Source organism: Nyctereutes procyonoides, unplaced genomic scaffold, assembly GCF_905146905.1.
Source record: "Nyctereutes procyonoides isolate TBG_1078 unplaced genomic scaffold, NYPRO_anot_genome, whole genome shotgun sequence".
Lineage (NCBI taxonomy): Eukaryota > Metazoa > Chordata > Mammalia > Carnivora > Canidae > Nyctereutes > Nyctereutes procyonoides.
In genome coordinates, this window is record NW_026575131.1 from 38211586 (window position 1) to 38229585 (window position 18000).

Here is an 18000-nt window from a genome sequence, read left to right on the forward strand (position 1 = left end):
ACCCGGGGTTGCCCTATAATATACTTTTGTATAAAAAGTACCCAAATGGCTTATTAATATTTAAATCCCAATTTAAAAAATAAAGTAACACTCATGCAAGTATTTATATATGCACAGGAAACACACAAACACAAAGGAAGTGCACCCAAAGGTTAACTGTTTTTATCTCTGGGTGGTAGTTTTACCAAAAAAGTTATCGTCTTTATTCTTTTGTTTTATAATAGATATGACTTTATAATTGTAAAATCAGCATTTTGCCTTTATACAAGTATTCTCTCTCTCTGTAAAGTCAAGCCATCAGAGAACAAATTCACCTTGGCCTCATCCCTATCCTTAGTAGTATCGTATTTTTCAGGCTGTGACTGCCCCTATTCATATTCACATCCAGTGACCACACTCTCATTCTGCCAACAAAAATTCACTAGGTACCTACTACACAGGCTCCATCTTAGCTAGGGCCCCCATGAAGGCCTAAAGCAGCATGTGAAAAAAAATCATCAATAAAGTCACCTTTGAAAAGCCTTTTCAGGATGCCTGGGTGGCTCAGCGGTTGAGTGTCTGCCTTTGATTCAGGGTGTGATCCCGGAGTCCCAGGACCAAGTCCCACATCGGGCTTCCTGCACGGAGCCTGCTTCTCACTCTGCCTATGTCTCTGCCTCTCTGTATGTCTCTCATGAATAAATAAATAAAATCTTAAAAAAAAAAAAAAGCCTTTTCAATTTTTCAATTGTCCACATAAATACAGTATAGTTCCATGTATGTACTCCTGTAGAGATATATACACTGAAAATAATTCCAAAATGGTTATAGTATTCAGAAATTAATGTGTTTTGTTGCTTGAACCAGTCCAAAAATTTTATGAAGATTCCAGCTTGCAGACTTTCCCTATTTATCATCTTCCTTATCATTTCCAACAAATGTTTTTAAGTCAACAATTCTCTATGACTCCCCATTATCATTCTCCTTATCATACCACCTAAATAATATCTCTCCTACCAATGATCAAGAATTCTTTAAATGTATAGATTTTGTCAACCATATTAATTATAACATCACTGCCTGTGGGTACTCATTCACTGAGTAAAGTGGTGAGTAGAAATTACCTCACTGTTTAAGTCATTATTTCTTGCTCCTTTTTTTTTTCCTTTTGCAAGGAATAGTTCAATTTAAGGTAAAATGTTAGATATAACTCCATTACATAATTAGAGTACCTTTTTATTGGGAGTACAAAAAAGGAATCAGTGTTGGTGGACCTACTGTCAATCCAGTTAAGGACAGAGTTAAGATTATATTTATTAAGTGCCTAATGAATGATAGAAACCCCAAATGCACCAGAGTTCAGACTAGGAAGCAATAGCATCTTCTACAGAGGCTACAGGTTTGAATACTCTTGGAAGGCTTTCTAGAGAAGGCTGACCTTGACACAACCCTGAAGCACAGCAGAATTAGACAAGTGAGGAGAGAAGGAGAAGACATTATCCACACAGGAATCATAGCTTGGATCTGAGGGATGCTGAAAAGGCAGAAAAGTGTCAGGTTTTCTAGAAAAGGAGATAGAAGGGCAGCCTGGGTGGCTCAGTGGTTTAGTGCCGCCTTTGGCCCAGGGTGTGATCCTGGAGACCCAGGATCGAGTCCCACATCAGGTTCCCTGCATGGAGCCTGCTTTTCCCTCTGCCTGTGTCTCTGCTTCTCTGTCTCTCTTTCTCTGTCTCTCATGAATAAATAAATAAAATATTAAAAAAAAAAGGGAGATAGAACAATTCATCACTGAATAATGATTAAACATCTACTGACCAGTACTTGTAGGCACTAAAGATACACAGAATCCTGGTCATAGAGTGATAAATGGAGCCCTTTAGGGATCATCCCATCAACTGACACAGATATGTAAGCATACACTGTAAGCAATCTGGTAAGTACAACATATGACTAAGGTTCAACTGATGAGGGCAGCCCTGGTGGCGCAGCGTTTAACGCCGCCTGCAGCCCAGGGCGTGATCCTGGAGACTGGGATCGAGGGTCATGTCAGGCTACTGCATGGAGCCTGCTTCTCCCTCTGCCTGTGTCTCTGCCTCTCTCTCTCTCTCTCTCTCTCTCTCTCTCTCTCTCTCTCTCTCTCTCCGTGTGTGTGTCTCTCATGAATAAATAAATAAAATAAAAATCTTTAAAAAATAAATAAACAGTATTTCTTTAAAAAAAAAAAAAAAAAGGTTGGGATCCCTGGGTGGCGCAGCGGTTTGGTGCCTGCCTTTGGCCCAGGGCGCGATCCTGGAGACCCGGGATCGAATACCACGTCGGGCTCCCGGTGCATGGAGCCTGCTTCTCCCTCTGCCTGTGTCTCTGCCTGTCTCTCTCTCTCTCTCTCTCTCTCTCTCTCTCTGTGGGACTACAATAAATAAATTTAAAAAATTTAAAAAAAAAGGTTTAACTGATGAATGGATTAACAAAACGTAGTATATCCACAGAACGGAATATTATTTAGCAATAAAAGAGAACGAAGTACTGACACACATGCTGATGAACCTTGAAAACATCACACTAAGTGAAACAACCCAGTCACAGAAGGCCACATACTGATTGATTCCATTTATGTGAAATGAGAATAGGCAAATCCATAGAAATAGAAAGTAGATTAGCAGTTACCAGGAGATAGGGGGAAGGGAGAATAGGGAGTGATGACTTAATACCTATGGGTTTCTTTTTGTACTAATGAAATGCCCTGGAATTATATGGTGGTAATGGTTGTATAATCTTGCAAATGTACTAAGAGCCACTGAATTGACTTAAAAATGGTGACATTTATGATATGTGAATTATATTTCAGAAGAAGGAAGGAAACAGGGGCACCTGGATGGCTCAGTTAAGCATCAGTCTTGCTTTCTTTCAGCTCAGGTCATGATCTCAGGGTTGTAAGATCGAGACTCATCGGGCTCCATGCTGGGTGTGGAGCCTGCTTAAGATTATCCTCTGTCCAGAACACCTGGGTGGCTCAGTGGTTGAGCATCTACCTTCAGCTCATGGCATGATCCCAGGATTCAGGATCGAGTCCCACATCGGGCTCCCTGCAAGAAGCCTGCTTACCCTTCTGCTTATGTCTCTGCCTCTCTCTCTGTGTGTCTCTCATGAATAAAAAATAAATAAATCTTAAAAAAAAAAAGAAAGATTCTCCTCTGTCCTTCTCCCCCTACCCCCTACTTGCATACATGAGTGGGCTCTAGCTTTCTCTCTCCCTTTCCCTCAAAAAATAAATAAGTAAAAAATAAAAACACAAATAACACTCTGGTGACTGCATGGAAGCAAGATTAAGTAGGAAGCTGCCATAACACCGGGCAAAAGGTGGTGACACCATGAACCACAGCAGGGACAGTGAGAAAGGAGAAAACTGGAAACAGTAAAGACTGAGGACACAAAACCTGTAAGGCTTCAGGTGCCAACTGGAGCTCCACTAGGGCAGCCTTGCTCACCAATATCTCCCCAGCATCCATCACAGTCCTTGGTACATAGGGAGGGCTCCATAAAATTTTTTTTAAGATTTATTTACTTATTTATTCATGAGAGACATAGAGAGAGAGAGGCAGAGACACAGGCAGAGGGAGAAGCAGGATCCATGCAGGAGCCCGATGTGGGACTCAATCCCAGGACTCCCGATCATGCCCTGAGCCGAAGGCAGACACTCAACCACTGAGCCACCCAGGCATCCTGGGCTCCATAAATATTAATGAGATAGTTATTTTATTGACATTCTCTCATTATATCTTCAAAATAATACCATGAGGAAAGTAATGTTATCCCCATTCACAAAGAAGAAACCTAAAGTTTATTAGAGAGGTTAAGTGACTTATCCCAATTATACTCAGCTAAATAGTGGTAGTTCAACTCAGACTTCTAACTCTAAGTTCTTATCGATGGCCCAGGTTTCCAGCTTGAACAATGGTGTAGGTAATACTGTTGTTAAATAATAAAATGCCAGAAACAGCTGGAAAATGAAATGGGGTCAGAGATACAGATTTGAGTGTCCCTGCCATACTCTGGTAGCTGAAGTCCCAAATATGTAAGAGACTCAGGGAGTATGTGTAGAGGGGGAAGGAGAGTAAAGGAAGGCCAAACCATGAGGGAGTGGAGAAGAAAGCCTGCAGATAAAGTCGTAGAGGCAGAGGAAGAACCAGCCAGGGGAGTATGCTATTCAGGAAAGACATCAGCAAGATGGGCATAATCAAGAGTCAAAAACTACAGAAATTTCACATATGGAGGGATCATGGAACCACAGAGACATTTTAGAAGGAATTCTAAAAGGAACTGAAGGCTGCCTGGTGTTTCCGAAACCTGGTGCTTTTCAGGGCATCAGAATCTGAAGACCTTATTAAAAATACATAGTTCCCAAGTTCCTACCAATAGTGATCTAGTATAAGTGCCTTGGTCTCATGAAGCCTCTGTTTTCTAATCTCTAAACTGCAAATAATAGCATCAAAGTCATACTGTTATTCTAAAGACTTTATAAGCATTAAAGAAGCCCCACAGATAATTATGACACTATTTGAAAACTGGTTTTTAGAAATCACAGCTACAGGAACCACAGGACTTTTAACTGGAGGTAGATGGGTGAAAGACAATCCTTTTGTGAAGAACTACAAAGATTGAAGAATGGAGGAAGGAAAATCAGCTGTCACAACCCCGGACTAGACTCAAAGTGCTTGAGTTAAGGGAAATGCAAAGAAACCAGAAAAAAATTAAGAAAGGGTAAGGCATTATCAAGGAAAATTCAACAGAATTTTCTGCACAGGAAGGAATAAGAGGAATTAAATAGGACTCTGGGGGGGATCCCTGGGTGGCTCAGCGGTTTGGCGCCTGTCTTCAGCCCAGGGCGTGATCCTGGGATTAAGTCCCACATTGGGCTCCCTGCATGGAGAAATAAATAAAGAAAGAAAATAAAATCTTTAAAGAAAAATAAAATCATAAATAAAATAAAATCATAAAGAAATAAAATCTTTAAGATAGAAAGATAGATGATAGATAGATAGATAGATAGATAGATAGATAGATAGATAGATAGATAGGACTCTGGGCCTTAAAATCTAGATGATTCCAAGAACAATGGCATACCTTCACCAAAATCAGGAAGAACAGAAGGGTACTTGGTTTGGGAAGGAAAAAATAAATTCACACAAGGTATTCAATAAGGAATGAGTGAAAATAAGCATCAAAGAGTTAACTGGCAGTAAATGTGTTCTGAATAGGAAAGCAGTAAATCAATTAAGAATATGGGCTCTGAAAAAAAAAAAAAGAATATGGGCTCTGAAAAAATAAATAAATAAAAAATTAAAAAAGAATATGGGCTCTGAGATAAGATGGTCTGGGTCAGAGTCCTAGCATTGCCACTTCCTATCTAAAGAACATTAAAGAAGTTCCCTAATTTTGCTAAGCCCACATTTAATTTATAAAATGAGAATAATGAAGTGTATGCTTCCTATAAGATTTTTTTAATTAAATGAAAAAATAATTAGCACATTGCCTAGCACACGGTAAGTTAAATTTCTTTTTTTTTTTAAGATTTTATTTATTTATTCATGAAAAACACAGAGAGAGAGACAGAGACATAGGCAGAGGGAGAAGCAGGCTCCATGCAGGGAGCTCAATGTGGGACTTGATCCCAGGATTCCAGGATCATGCCCTGAGCCAAAGGCAGACACCCAACCGCTGAGCCACCCAGACACCCCAGTTAATTTCAATAAATGTGATTACCTTTAGCTATCCTATAATGACACAGTGTTAACAAAGATTCTTCAGAGAAGCTAAGTCATATTATTCAAGAGTCAGAAAAATCTCACAACTCTGAGACAGGACAGGAAAGGAGAGGATTATTTGAATTTTGAAATCAAGGAATTAGTACCCATCTGTACCATTTCACAATCCAGGCCTTCTTTATTCTTGACTATGTAATTATCACATCTTTTGAACACTCAGGTTTAAAAACATTTCTTTTTTTTTTTTTTAAATTTTTATTTATTTATGATAGTCCCAAAGAGAGAGAGAGGCAGAGACACAGGCAGAGGGAGAGCAGGCTCCATGCACCGGAAGCCCGATGTGGGATTTGATCCCAGGTCTCCAGGATCGCGCCCTGGGCCAAAGGCAGGCGCCAAACCGATGCGCCACCCAGGGATCCCAGTTTAAAAACATTTCTGTAAATGTTCTTACCTTGAAGCAAAGTCCACTTTATTTTTTTTAAGTTTTTATTTATTCATGAGAGACACACACAGAGAGAGAGAGAGAGAGAGAGAGAGAGAGAGAGAGAGAGAAAGGCAGAGACACAGGCAGAGGGAGAAGCAGGCCCCATGCAGGGAGCCTGACATGAGACTCGATCTCGGGACTCCAAGATCACGCCCTGGGCTGAAGGCGGTGCTAAACCGCTCAGTCACCTGGGCTGCCGGCAAAGTCCACTTTAGTTCAGGCACTTACTCCATCAGTATTTATTGCAAAACTATAAGCAAAACAAATTGTATTAGACACTGTATGATGCAAAACTACACATAATGTAAATGTGGTACCTGTACTAAAGGGGATTACAAACTAGAAGGTAAAAAAACAAAAAAACTTATGCAAATATATGAAACCAGCCATCCCTGGGTGGCGCAGCGGTTTGGCGCCTGCCTTTGGCCCAGGGCGCGATCCTGGAGACCCGGGATCGAATCCCACGTCGGGCTCCCGGTGCATGGAGCCTGCTTCTCCCTCTGCCTGTGTCTCTGCCTCTCTCTCTCTCATTCTATGTGACTATCATAAATAAATAAAAATTTAAAAAAATTAAAAAAAAAAAAAAAAAGAAACCAGGCATACTGTGAAATGTCACTGAAATAACGCTAGTCATGAAGAGTCGGAAGAGGGAGGACTCAATTCCACAATGTGGATGAAGTGGTCACCTGAACTAAGCCTACAAAGATGGTCATAATTTCAATGGCCCAAACACAGGTTTGAGGAAACAACATGAATACCACCAAAGGATACAATGTGAATACAGATACAAAGCTGAAAAGGCCCAAAGATGTGTTCCAGGAAGAGCCAGGAAACAAGATTACCTGAAGATCTATCCATGAGGTAACTAGCCTTATGCTGACGACAAATGAGAGCATAGAGTCACAGGGTAAAGCCTGGATTTCCCAGAAGAGGCCCTGTGGGGAAAGTCAGAAACTTGTTTGGGGAGCAGAATGGACGCTCTGGTTCCATCTATGCTGAGGACATTTCTAAAACTACCTTTTCACAGCTGATAGGCCTTTAAAGCTACAGAAGACTTCAGACTCTAATCCAGCCCTTCTGTCCTTCTGCCTAAGGACATCAAGACCAAGAGAGATGACTGAACTGCCTAAGCCATGACGTTAGTGGCCAAGATGGAGTCGCAACCCTAGTTTGCAGACTCAATTCAGTGCACTTTACACTCATCCCACTGGCCAGACAGAAATGTCCAAAAGTCAAGATGAAATGTAGGTTTGCTGCTTGGAAAAGAAACCACAGTTATAGAATTGAGTCACCTGGACAGACTGAAGTGGTGGAAGTGAAAAAGCAAGGTCTCTGAGGGCCAGGAATGGAAGAGAAAAACAACAAATCTGGGTTACATCCATATCCAGGGGGATAAAAGGAAGGGCTTTTACAAAAGCACATCTGAGAGACAGGCAGAGAATCAAGACAATGTAGAACCCTGGAAGTCAAGGTCAGTGTTTCCTCTTCACCTAAAACATACATGTTCAAAAAATATCTGCTGAATGAATGAATGGATAAAGACAAGAGTGAGACAAAAAATATTTGTGCCTCACACAGGTAAAGCACTGTGCTAAACACTTTATGTAGGAGTATATATGATGATCTCACAATAATCCTATGAGATAGAATTATCATGATTATCCTCACTACCATTCAAGAGGGAAAAAACATGCTTATAAATTACCCAAATTAAACAGCAAGTATCAGAGTCAGGATTAAAAATCATGTCCAGCAGTGCCTGGGTGGCTCAGGCTGGAAAGTGTCTGTCTTCAGTCATCATCTTACCTGGGATTATGCCCCACATTGGGTTCCCTGTTCAGCAGGTAGTCTGCTTCTCCCTCTCCCTCTGCCCCTTCTCCAACTTGTGCTTTCTCTCTCTCCTTCTCTCTCAAATAAATAAATCTTTTAAAAAACAATAAAATAAAAAATCAAGTCCTCACAAGTCAGGAAATAGTGTTAATTTTTATTAGGGTAGAAAATGGCAAGGTAATGTTTAAAAAATAGAATGTTCTTAATAGTAAGGCATAGTGACAATGTCTGAGATTTCGCTTTGAAATATGTCAAAAAGAACAAAAAAGTGGGGAGGACAATTGAGAGAAAAAAATTGGGGAAATGTTGATAATTGTTGAAATTGGGTAACGGGTACATGGTATTCATATATTATATTCCCTGTTGTTGTTGTATATGTTTGAAATTTTCCATAATAAAAACTCCACTCCTGCGTGGCTTCCCTCCCTGCAAAGATGGTGGAAAGTGAGTTGGTCAAAAGAAGAAACAAACATCAAGAAAAAAAAATCACTGTCCCAGCAATAAGGAATTCACCTCAGATAGTGTTCAGAAGAAATGCAAGACCAGAAGCCAGACTACAAAGCAGTAAGAGACATAGATAAAACAGGTGGTAAGGAAATGGCAAGTAAAATTGCACTTTAGATAAGAAACAGGGATAAGGGGCGCCTGGGTGGCTCAGTCAGTTACACATCTGCCTTCAGCTCAGGTCATGATCCCAGGGCCCTGGGATCAAGCCCAGAATTGGGCTCCCTGGAGCCTGCCTCTCCCTCCTCCTCTTCCTCCCCCCTGCTGGTGCTCATGTTCTCTCTCCCTCTGTCAAATAAAATGTTAGGAGAAAGAAAAGAAAGAAAGGAAGGAAGGAAGGAAGGAAGGAAGGAAGGAAGGAAGGAAGGAAGGAAGGAAGGAAGGAAGGAAGGAAGGAAGGAAGGAAGGGGAAAGAAAAAGAAAGAAAGAAAGAAAGAAAGAAAGAAAGAAAGAAAGAAAGAAAGAAAGAAGAAAAGAAAGAAAAGAAAGAAAAAAGAAAAGAAAAGAAAAGAAAAGAAAAGAAAAGAAAAGAAAAGAAAGAAAAGAAAAGAAAAGAAAAGAAAAAAAAACGAAACGAAATGAAACAGGGATAAGAAAGAGAAGACTAGGGTGACATGAGAGGCCCAGAACTAAGTAAAGTTACTATGGTTCTACCTTACATGTACGTAAAAAACAAAAGGGGAGAGGAGGATAGGAAGATGCTAGAAAGGAGACACTGATTAATCAACTAATTAATCAATCAATTAATATATACAAACACATGAAAAGACGCTCATCCTCCTCAATAAGAAAATGTTACCCAGGCTTCAAAAAAAAAATTAGTTCAAAATTAGGCTTCAAATTGGCAAAGATTAAAAATATTGATAATGTTCAGTGATAAAGGAGAACGATAAATACAATCTTTTCAGTTATTTGCTATTATCTCGAAAATTTTTAAACATGCATATCCTTTTTTTTAAGGTCTTATTTATTTGAGAGAGAGAGTCAGCACACACAAACAGGGCTGAGGAGTAGAGGGAGAGGGAGAAGCAGACTCCTCACTCAGCAGGGAGCTGATGTAGTGGGATCAAGACTGGAGCCAAAGGCAGAAGCTCAATTGACTGAGCCACCCAGGCACCCCAACATGCATATGTTTGGCACAGAAATTCCACTTGTAAGACAGTACAAAGAACTATACAAAGTATAGAAATATGTATACAATGTATACAAAGAATACAAAGATATATAGACACAAGGATCCTTGTAGCTACAAAGACAAAAACAAATGTCTATCACCAGGGGACTAGAAAAATTGAGACAAATATATAATATAATATGTAACTATTAAATATATGATAGATATGTGTATTAAACATGGGAAAATGCCCAAGATAAAAGCATTAAATGGAAAAAAATCACAGAAGAGTAGATACATTGTAATCCCTTTTCTGTAAAAAGGAATTACTTTACCTCCCTTCCTCTCACACACATATACATTTACCCTTACACACATTAGCATACACAGTGGGAAAAAATGTGGATATAGGTCAAAAAAATTTTTTTAAGATTTATTTATTTGAGAAAGACAATGAGCACACAGACCCACACAGAGGACGGGCAGAGGGAAAGGGAGAGTCTTAAGCACACTCTGCCCCATGCAGAGTTCTATCTCAAACACCCCAACATCATGACCCCAGTCAAAATAGAGCAATTTTTAATGGTATTTTATACTGAGACACAGGATTATGGATTTCTTTCCTTATTTAAAAAGGCCTAATTTTGCTGTACTCAAATACGACTAGTATAATCGGGGGGGGGGGGGTTAAAAAGCCAAGGATTTTCCAAAAGCAAAAGACTGAGCGATGAAAGTGTCATGATAGAAAGGTTAGGGTTGAAAAAATAGGGAGCAGGAGCCTTAAAGTGAGGACACAGTCAAGAAAGAGGAAGATGGAGAGTAGGTAGATCCAGGGCCTACGGAAAAAATGAGCCTTGAGGTACCTGGCCAGCTCAGCTGGTGAAGCTGCAACTCTTGATCTCAGGGTTGTAGGTTTGAACCCAAGTTAGGTATAGAGAATACTTAAAAATTTTAAAAAGAAAAAAAGATGCTTGGGAAACATACAAGCAGTTGCTATGGGAAATGCCCTGAGAAGGCAAAGGAGTACCATGAGGGACAGACAGAGCTCAACTCAGGGGGGAAGTGGGAACTGCTGTCAATCAAGACATCCCATTTTCTTGACTCCCCCAAAACACTTAGCAGCCTAGGATTGGTTAGCAAAAGAAGCCCTGGGATCAAATCCCGTATCAGGTTCCCCGCAGAGAGCCTGCTTCTCCATCTGCCTATGTCTCTGCCTCTCCATGTCTCTCATGAATAAATAAATGAAATCTTAATAAAAAAAATAAAAAAAAAAAGAGGGCAGCCCGGGTGGCTCAGTGGTTTAGCACTGCCTTCAGCCTAGGGCATGATCTTGGAAACCTGGGATCGAGTCCCATGTTGGGCTCTCTGCATGGAGCCTGCTTCTCTCCTTTTGCCTGTGTCTCTGCCTTCTCTCTCTCTCTCTCTCTCTCTCTCTCTCTCTCTGCGTGTCTCATGAATAAATAAATAAAATCTTAAAAAAAAAAAGAATTTTTTCCCAAACTTTATTTTGGTCCAATTGCTATACATCATCACATTAGGAGGAAGATCACTACTAGTGTCAACTATTGCAAAAACATCTCAACCTGGGCAGCCCAGGTGGCTCAGCAGTCTAGCGTCGCCTTCAGTCCAAGGCCTGATCCTGGAGACCCGGGATTGAGTCCCACATCGGACTCCCTGCATGGAGCCTGCTTCTCCCTCTGCCTGTGTCCCTGCCTCTCTCTCTCTCTCTCTCTCTCTCTGTCTGCCTCTCATGAATAAATAAATAAAATATTAAAAAAAAAAATCTCCACCTGGCTCTAGTTTTTCTCTTGAGCACTAAGTGATCTGTGAGGAAGGTGGGGCTTCCTCTAGGTTCCTTCCCCATCCAGCTCTTTCAAAGTTTCCTGGCTGTTGTTAACAGAACAGGTGGTCTACGCCCTGTGTGGCACTACCTTCTTTGTGTGTACCTTGTACTGGCCAGAAGCCTGAAATAAGGAATAACTGTAACCCAGAGTGAAGCCCAAACAATATCCTATAAAGATATAAATGGGGTCCTAAACTTAGAATCAGAAAATCTGGCATCAAGTCCCAGCTTTTCTTCTTATTGGCTTTGTGCACTTGAAAGCAAGCCACTTTGTCTCTTTGTTTTGCTTCCCCATCTGTAAAATGGCACTACCTGCCTCATAGGGTTGTTGGGAGGGCAAAGTAAAGGAAATGTATATTAAAGTATTTTATGAACTATATCATTCATATGCAAGGTATAATTATCATAAAGCAAAATTTTCATTTCTGCCTATGTACAACTTTCACTGATGGTATCTTAAGACCATTAAGTGGGCACTGGTACTCCCAATGTGTCTATCCTGGCTGAAATGATCCTTGTTTTTATTGCTTCTAACCTATAATATAACAATTTCCTTCTCAAAATCTCAACACTCCTCACAAAATATCTTCAACTTAAGAGCTACTTGCCATAGTTAACAAGTCTTAAACTTTGCTTCAGTTTTCCTTATATCAATTTTTATCTTTAACTACAGTTAATTTTCATGCTTTCCTTTTCTGCAGCCTGTTATGTTTGTTACCTGCATGAAACAACTGCATTAAATAGGCTTTAAAAAGGTTCCTCATACCTAGCCCTTCAGTGGGATTCCTATGTGGTCTGATCAACCATGAAAACTAAGGCAAAGTAATTTAGATAGTACACTCCCAAGTTAATTTACCAAGAAGAACCAAGAGGGTGACTTAATGAATCAGCACAATTCCATAATTTCTAGGTTAGTAACTCAGAACACATAGCCTCCTACCAAAGAATTAATTCATTAGTTTCAGTGTTAGTCCGGTATTAAGCTGAGCAAAGAACTAGTGTTACAGATAATTTCATAGTCACTGAACTCAAATTCCTGAATAAAGTTTGGGCAAATAATCCTTTATCCCTGAAAATGCTGATATTGAGCTCAACTTCCAAAAGAAAAAGTCACAACATACTGGTGTTAAATCCACTACCCACTCCCAGGCTGGCTGGCCACTAGTGTCTGGAGACCTTGTGACCCAAACTGACTAATTACTCTTCTTCACACATGAGAACAAAGTCCTCAGAGTAGTAAATGGCCAAAGGAACATCTAGATAATACCAATGAAAAACTTTTATTTCTTCCAAAGCAAACTGTTCTAAGACCCACAGAAAGCAAGGAATAGCCCCCCAGCCTGAAACCAAAAACATATGGAATAAGCAATACATTTTCAAGCAAAATACTACTTTTAACAACATGGAAGTACAAAAGCAGAAGCACTATTTCAGCTAGGATGAGATGCAGCCATAAAATCAGAATTCTCATCACACCACCAGCTCCATAAGGAATGACTTCCTTCATTCATTTTGCATTCAAACAACATTTACTGAGTACCTTTTCTGTGCCAGAGATGGTTAAGTATTAGAATATAAGGATAAACAAGACAAGGTCCTGCTCTCAAGTAGGGCACAACCTACCATGGAAAACACACAAATATACCAAAAGTTAAGAGTACAGTCTAATTATGAAAGAAGCTTAAGCAGATTGCAATGGCCACACAAAGAAGCATTCAGCTTAATCTAGAAAGAATCAAAGAATCTTTTAAGAGATAGTGGTGCCTTAATTCCTGGTAAATGCAAGCCTAGGAGTCAGAAAATCACTAGAATGGAGAGGAAAATTAGCAGGAGAAATGTCCTACGCATGCCAGGACCCTTAAGGAGTTTACTATCACTAGGGCCTCAAGTGCCAGAGAAATTGTGGCAGAGGAGGGACTAGAAAGGAAGATACAGAAGAGGCTAGGTCATAAAGGTCCTTCTGAGATGTTGGAGTAGAGACATACCAGGATCTAGATGTTCACCATATTTTAAGGTCAAAGGAATACTATTTACTTTTTTTTTTTTTTTTTTTTTTTTTTTAGAATTTATTTATTCACAGAGACAAAGAGAAAGAGGGAGGCAGAGACACAGGCAGAGGGAGAAGCAGGCATCATACAGAGAGCCTGACGTGGGACTCGATCCAGGGGCCCAGGATCACGCCCTGGGCTACAGGCGGCGCTAAACCACTGCGCCACTGGGGCTGCCCTATTTACTTTTAACTGGAATTAAAGACCAGCCAGAATGGAGGGGGAATTTGACTGAGGAAGACTAGAAGAGATTTGGGGCCAGTTATTTCTAATCAGTTCTATCAGGTTCATATTTATTTTTCTCTTGACTTTTTTTCCTCTCACAGGGGAAAAAAATAAAACTGAACAATTCTGTAACAAAGGCTGTGAACCTTCTGTTCGTCAAAAACATTTCTGAACAGAGTGCTATATTCTATCAAAATAGACCAAATTAGAGAGAGATGACAAATCCCTCCAGCATCTGGAGTCTTCCTAGCAGAAAGACAAAACCAGGTCTCTGATAAGACGAAAACTATAGAAACATCCTGACCATGGCCTACACAGAACATCATGCTGCCTGGCATGGGAATGCTTACAGTTCTCAAAACAAGGACATACCGAACAGTTACCTCCTGGCTTCTCCATAGAAACTGCCAGGAAAAAAACCTACCAGTGCCAGGAATGACCTTGGACTTTATAGTATGATCTACTGCCCACCAGTACTAGATAAAGACTACCTCGACAATTCTCTCACCTGTCCAGAGTGCAAACAGGTATAGGCAGCAGGCTGCCTTCCTCAACAAAGAAACTGAGCCCCTCATCCACGCATGGCACCCAGCTATATTCCTAATTAATACTACTGAGAATAGTGCCACCATTACTACTTCTAACTACACTAACAGCTACTAACAACAACACACTACTACTAACACCAAGTACTGACCACCCACAAAACACTAGGCCCTCATCTCCAGTCCTCAATACAATCTGCAGAGAAGGTTATAGTAACCCTATTTTACAGATGAAAAAAATAAAATAAAAAACAAGGCTCAGAGAGGCTAAAAGCTTACCCAGGTAAAAAGCAAGCAAGAGGTGGAGGTGGGGTGACTCTAAAGATATGCCCTCCCTATTGTACTAGGTATCTCAGAACTTTCCTAACTAAAAAAAGCAAAAACTCTGAGCTTTCTTTCCAAGAGTTCCTGAAGTTGATCCATTTGACTAAAAGGTAGTCAAATCAAAACAACATATGTAAGCTAGTTTTTATTTTCTTTGATCAAGTGGATATTCTAGATAGAGAATAAAAGGTATTTCAAAGAATTTGTTATGTGAATGCCTTGCTTTTAAATTTCTTCATTTATTTTTGGCCAAAATATAAACACAGAGAAGACAGCAAAGGATAGAATTGCATTCTACTAGATCAGAATGGAGATTAGCAATTAAGGCAAAAAAAAAATTTTTTTTTCAAATAAAATTTACATTATATTTTACACAATGAATAACAAAGGGCAAGCAATTTCAAAGAGACTGAGCATTACCTCAATCTTATTCCTCCTGTTCTAGGGGACAGCACTCCAAGTGATCAGCAGATATTCCCAGCCTACATACAGTGAACCAGACAAAGGGGATAAGCAACGCCTTCATGCTCCCAAACCACAGTGGAAAGGAAAGTGTGATGGCTTCCTGGGGAACCCAAGCACATATACAGTATTCATAAATCACTTTTCATCCAGACACACAGAAACAAAATGTTACCTGTGGTTTGTCTACAGAAATATTTAGTTAAGGGGTGTATTTAAATGAAATCATGCAAAAACAATCCCATAATAATGTAGCTAACCTTTTTCATGTAAATATATAACCAGTTTTCAATAGTCAAAATTAATACTGTATAAAAACTTCATTCAACAGTTTTACCAATTAAGAGCTTCATATACTTGAATCACTTCTTCCTTCACAGGCCTATAGCCACTTCTGAACTAAGAGCTACTATTAAAATGTCAAAAATATCACCATTGTGGAGATGCCCTACATGGTATCTCGCACAATTCAACAGATATTGGTTTATGAAAAAATTAATGATTTAAAATAGAAAAATTTTAAAGGAAAAAAGAAATGAAGGGAAATAAATGATTTTTTAAAGATTAAGGGGAAAAAAACCAATCCCAGAACGATTAGTACAACTACAGATAGAATTACCTCACATTCCACCTGAAAATTTATAGTATACTCCAGTACCTCTTAACACTAAATAAACTCAGAAGGTGCAGTGACTCTGATACTGTTTTTTCCATCTAGGATTTGATACCTCATCTACCTTCCCTACACACCAACTTTTGTCTGAATACTACAAACAGAGCTCTGGTGCACAGCTGCAGGCCTCAGAGCTGGAGTTTGCACACTGCCTTTGAATAATACAGACGAGACACAGTGTACAGACCAAACTCATTGGAGGCGGATAACACTTCTAGTGAAGATAACGTCCTGTGAGAGCTCAAATAGCAGTCACTAAGATTTAACAGATTTAACATAATGACTTCATGGCAGTAGGAGAAAACGAAGTTTCATGAATTTGGGGATACAAAGAACTTCTAACAACATAAACAGTTGGGGTCTTCACATCCCCCTCTAGAGTTGCACACATTAAACAATGACACAAAAGTCAGTGAAAAAGGGATCTTAAATTAATCTAGATTTATAAGAATTGGACTGAAAACCCCTATAATTTACATATATCACAGTGTCTAAGTTTGTCTAGCATTACAAACAATAGTCCCAGTGCTGAAAAGAAAGTATGAGTCACAATTCAAAAACAAGAGGAAAAAAAAAAAAACTGAACAGAAGAAAGCTTTGGATCCAAATAACCACACACACACACACACACACACACACACACACACACACACACACACAATTCTTTACTTAAAATATTGTCAATGACAGCCACCATTGTGACTCGGGAGTGAGAAGGAATGATTTCACACTACCTTCTACTCAGGAACAAGCTCCTTCAAACCGCCAGAAGCCCTTCCCATTCCCATCCACCTTGGTGTCCTGCCACTGATAGAGTCAGCCACATCCACTAGCAAGCACTGGAATTCAGACAGATCTGAGTCACCCACTCCCCCGCAGGAAGAGGTCATTCTCTATCGGGAAGCCCACTCTGCGAAGTTCTTGATCATCTCCCCAGGCTGCCACCACCATGGCCCACATAAAGCAGCCTACCAAACTCGGCAGCCTACCCACACACTCCTCTACACTCTCGACCTCACAACTCCGGCCTCATCCTATCGCCCAGGTGGCCAACGCTACTCACCGTGGGGCACTCTTGTGACACTCGGTTCCCCTGCCCGAGAATCTCTCAACGCCAGGATGCACCTGGGCCCCGGAGAATCAACTCCCCCGTGCGGGGCTGAGCTCCTGCCTTTCCAGGAACTGAATCCCTGGACACCCCACCCCCACCACCACCCCACTACCACCACCACCACCCCCACCCCCACCCCCACCAACCCACCCCGCCCGCAGAGAAGCTAAACTCTCAGTGCCTCTTCTCCCCAGCCAGACCCCATCTAGTCCGCCAAGTTCACAGACCTCGGGCGGCGGCGGCGGCGGGGAGGGAGAAGACCCATCCGATGCGCCTTAGGCACCAGGCACAGTGAGGCCCCTAGAATTCCAAACGCAAGCACCACCACCACCACCACCACCACCACCACCACCACCACCCCACCCCACCCCACCCCCAGCCACCCCACTACGGTCAGCCTCCAGGGCGTCCGCATCCAGCGTCAAGAGCGCACGCCGCTGGAGTTAGTCTCCGTGCCCCTGTGACTCCCTTTCCTGGCTACCACGATACAAAATAGAAGCCACCGAGGCCCCAGGTCGAGGCCAAGACCAACCCCCTCCCCCCCACCAGGCTCCGGCCACTGGAGTTTCCCAGTGAGGATCCAGCTCCCCAAGGCCCGGGCCGCGGGGACCGGCTTGCTGCCCCAGGCCGCTCAGCGCCATGGGCCCGGGCGGGCCGCGTCCCCACTCGGTCCCCATTGTTGCGGGTCCCGGCGGCCCGAGCCGGGGGCCGGGGGCCGGCACCGGCACTCACCTCCCGCGCCGCGGCTCTGGGCCGCGCAGGGCCGGCAGGGCCAAGTGGCCGCGCGTCCCGCGGCTCCGGCCTCGGCGGCGTCGGCGCCCGGCGGAGGCGGGGGTGGCGGCGGAGGCGGGAAGCGGCCGGCCAGGCCCGGGCGCCGCGGGCTGGCTCGGGCCGAGCGTCGGTCTTCTCCGGCGGCGGCGCTCGCAGGCTCCGCTCGCGGTCCGCGCCAGAAAGCGTCCCCCTCCCGGCCCGCGCGCCCGGCCGCCCGGACGGGAACACGCGCCGCCGACAGTAAAGTTCCGCTGAGAGCCGCCCGGAGGCCGCTCTCCCCCAGCGCCGGGTGAACCGTGATTCTTCCCTCCCGGATGGAGCCATC

At 42.0% G+C, this 18000-nt stretch overlaps 1 protein-coding gene across 2 annotated transcripts in view; it reads right to left on the reverse strand.

The window, feature by feature from the left end:
- Positions 1-17773, reverse strand: part of RAD54L2 (RAD54 like 2) — a 125637-nt gene extending 107864 nt beyond the window's left edge. The window contains exon 1 of one of the 2 annotated variants that reach the window (XM_055342810.1): positions 17637-17772. The gene's annotated coding sequence lies outside the window, so the exon portion shown is untranslated. Of the gene's footprint in view, positions 1-17636 lie in introns of both variants that reach the window. The other variant, XM_055342812.1, reaches the window with a different exon arrangement.
- Positions 17774-18000: the final 227 nt, after the last annotated feature.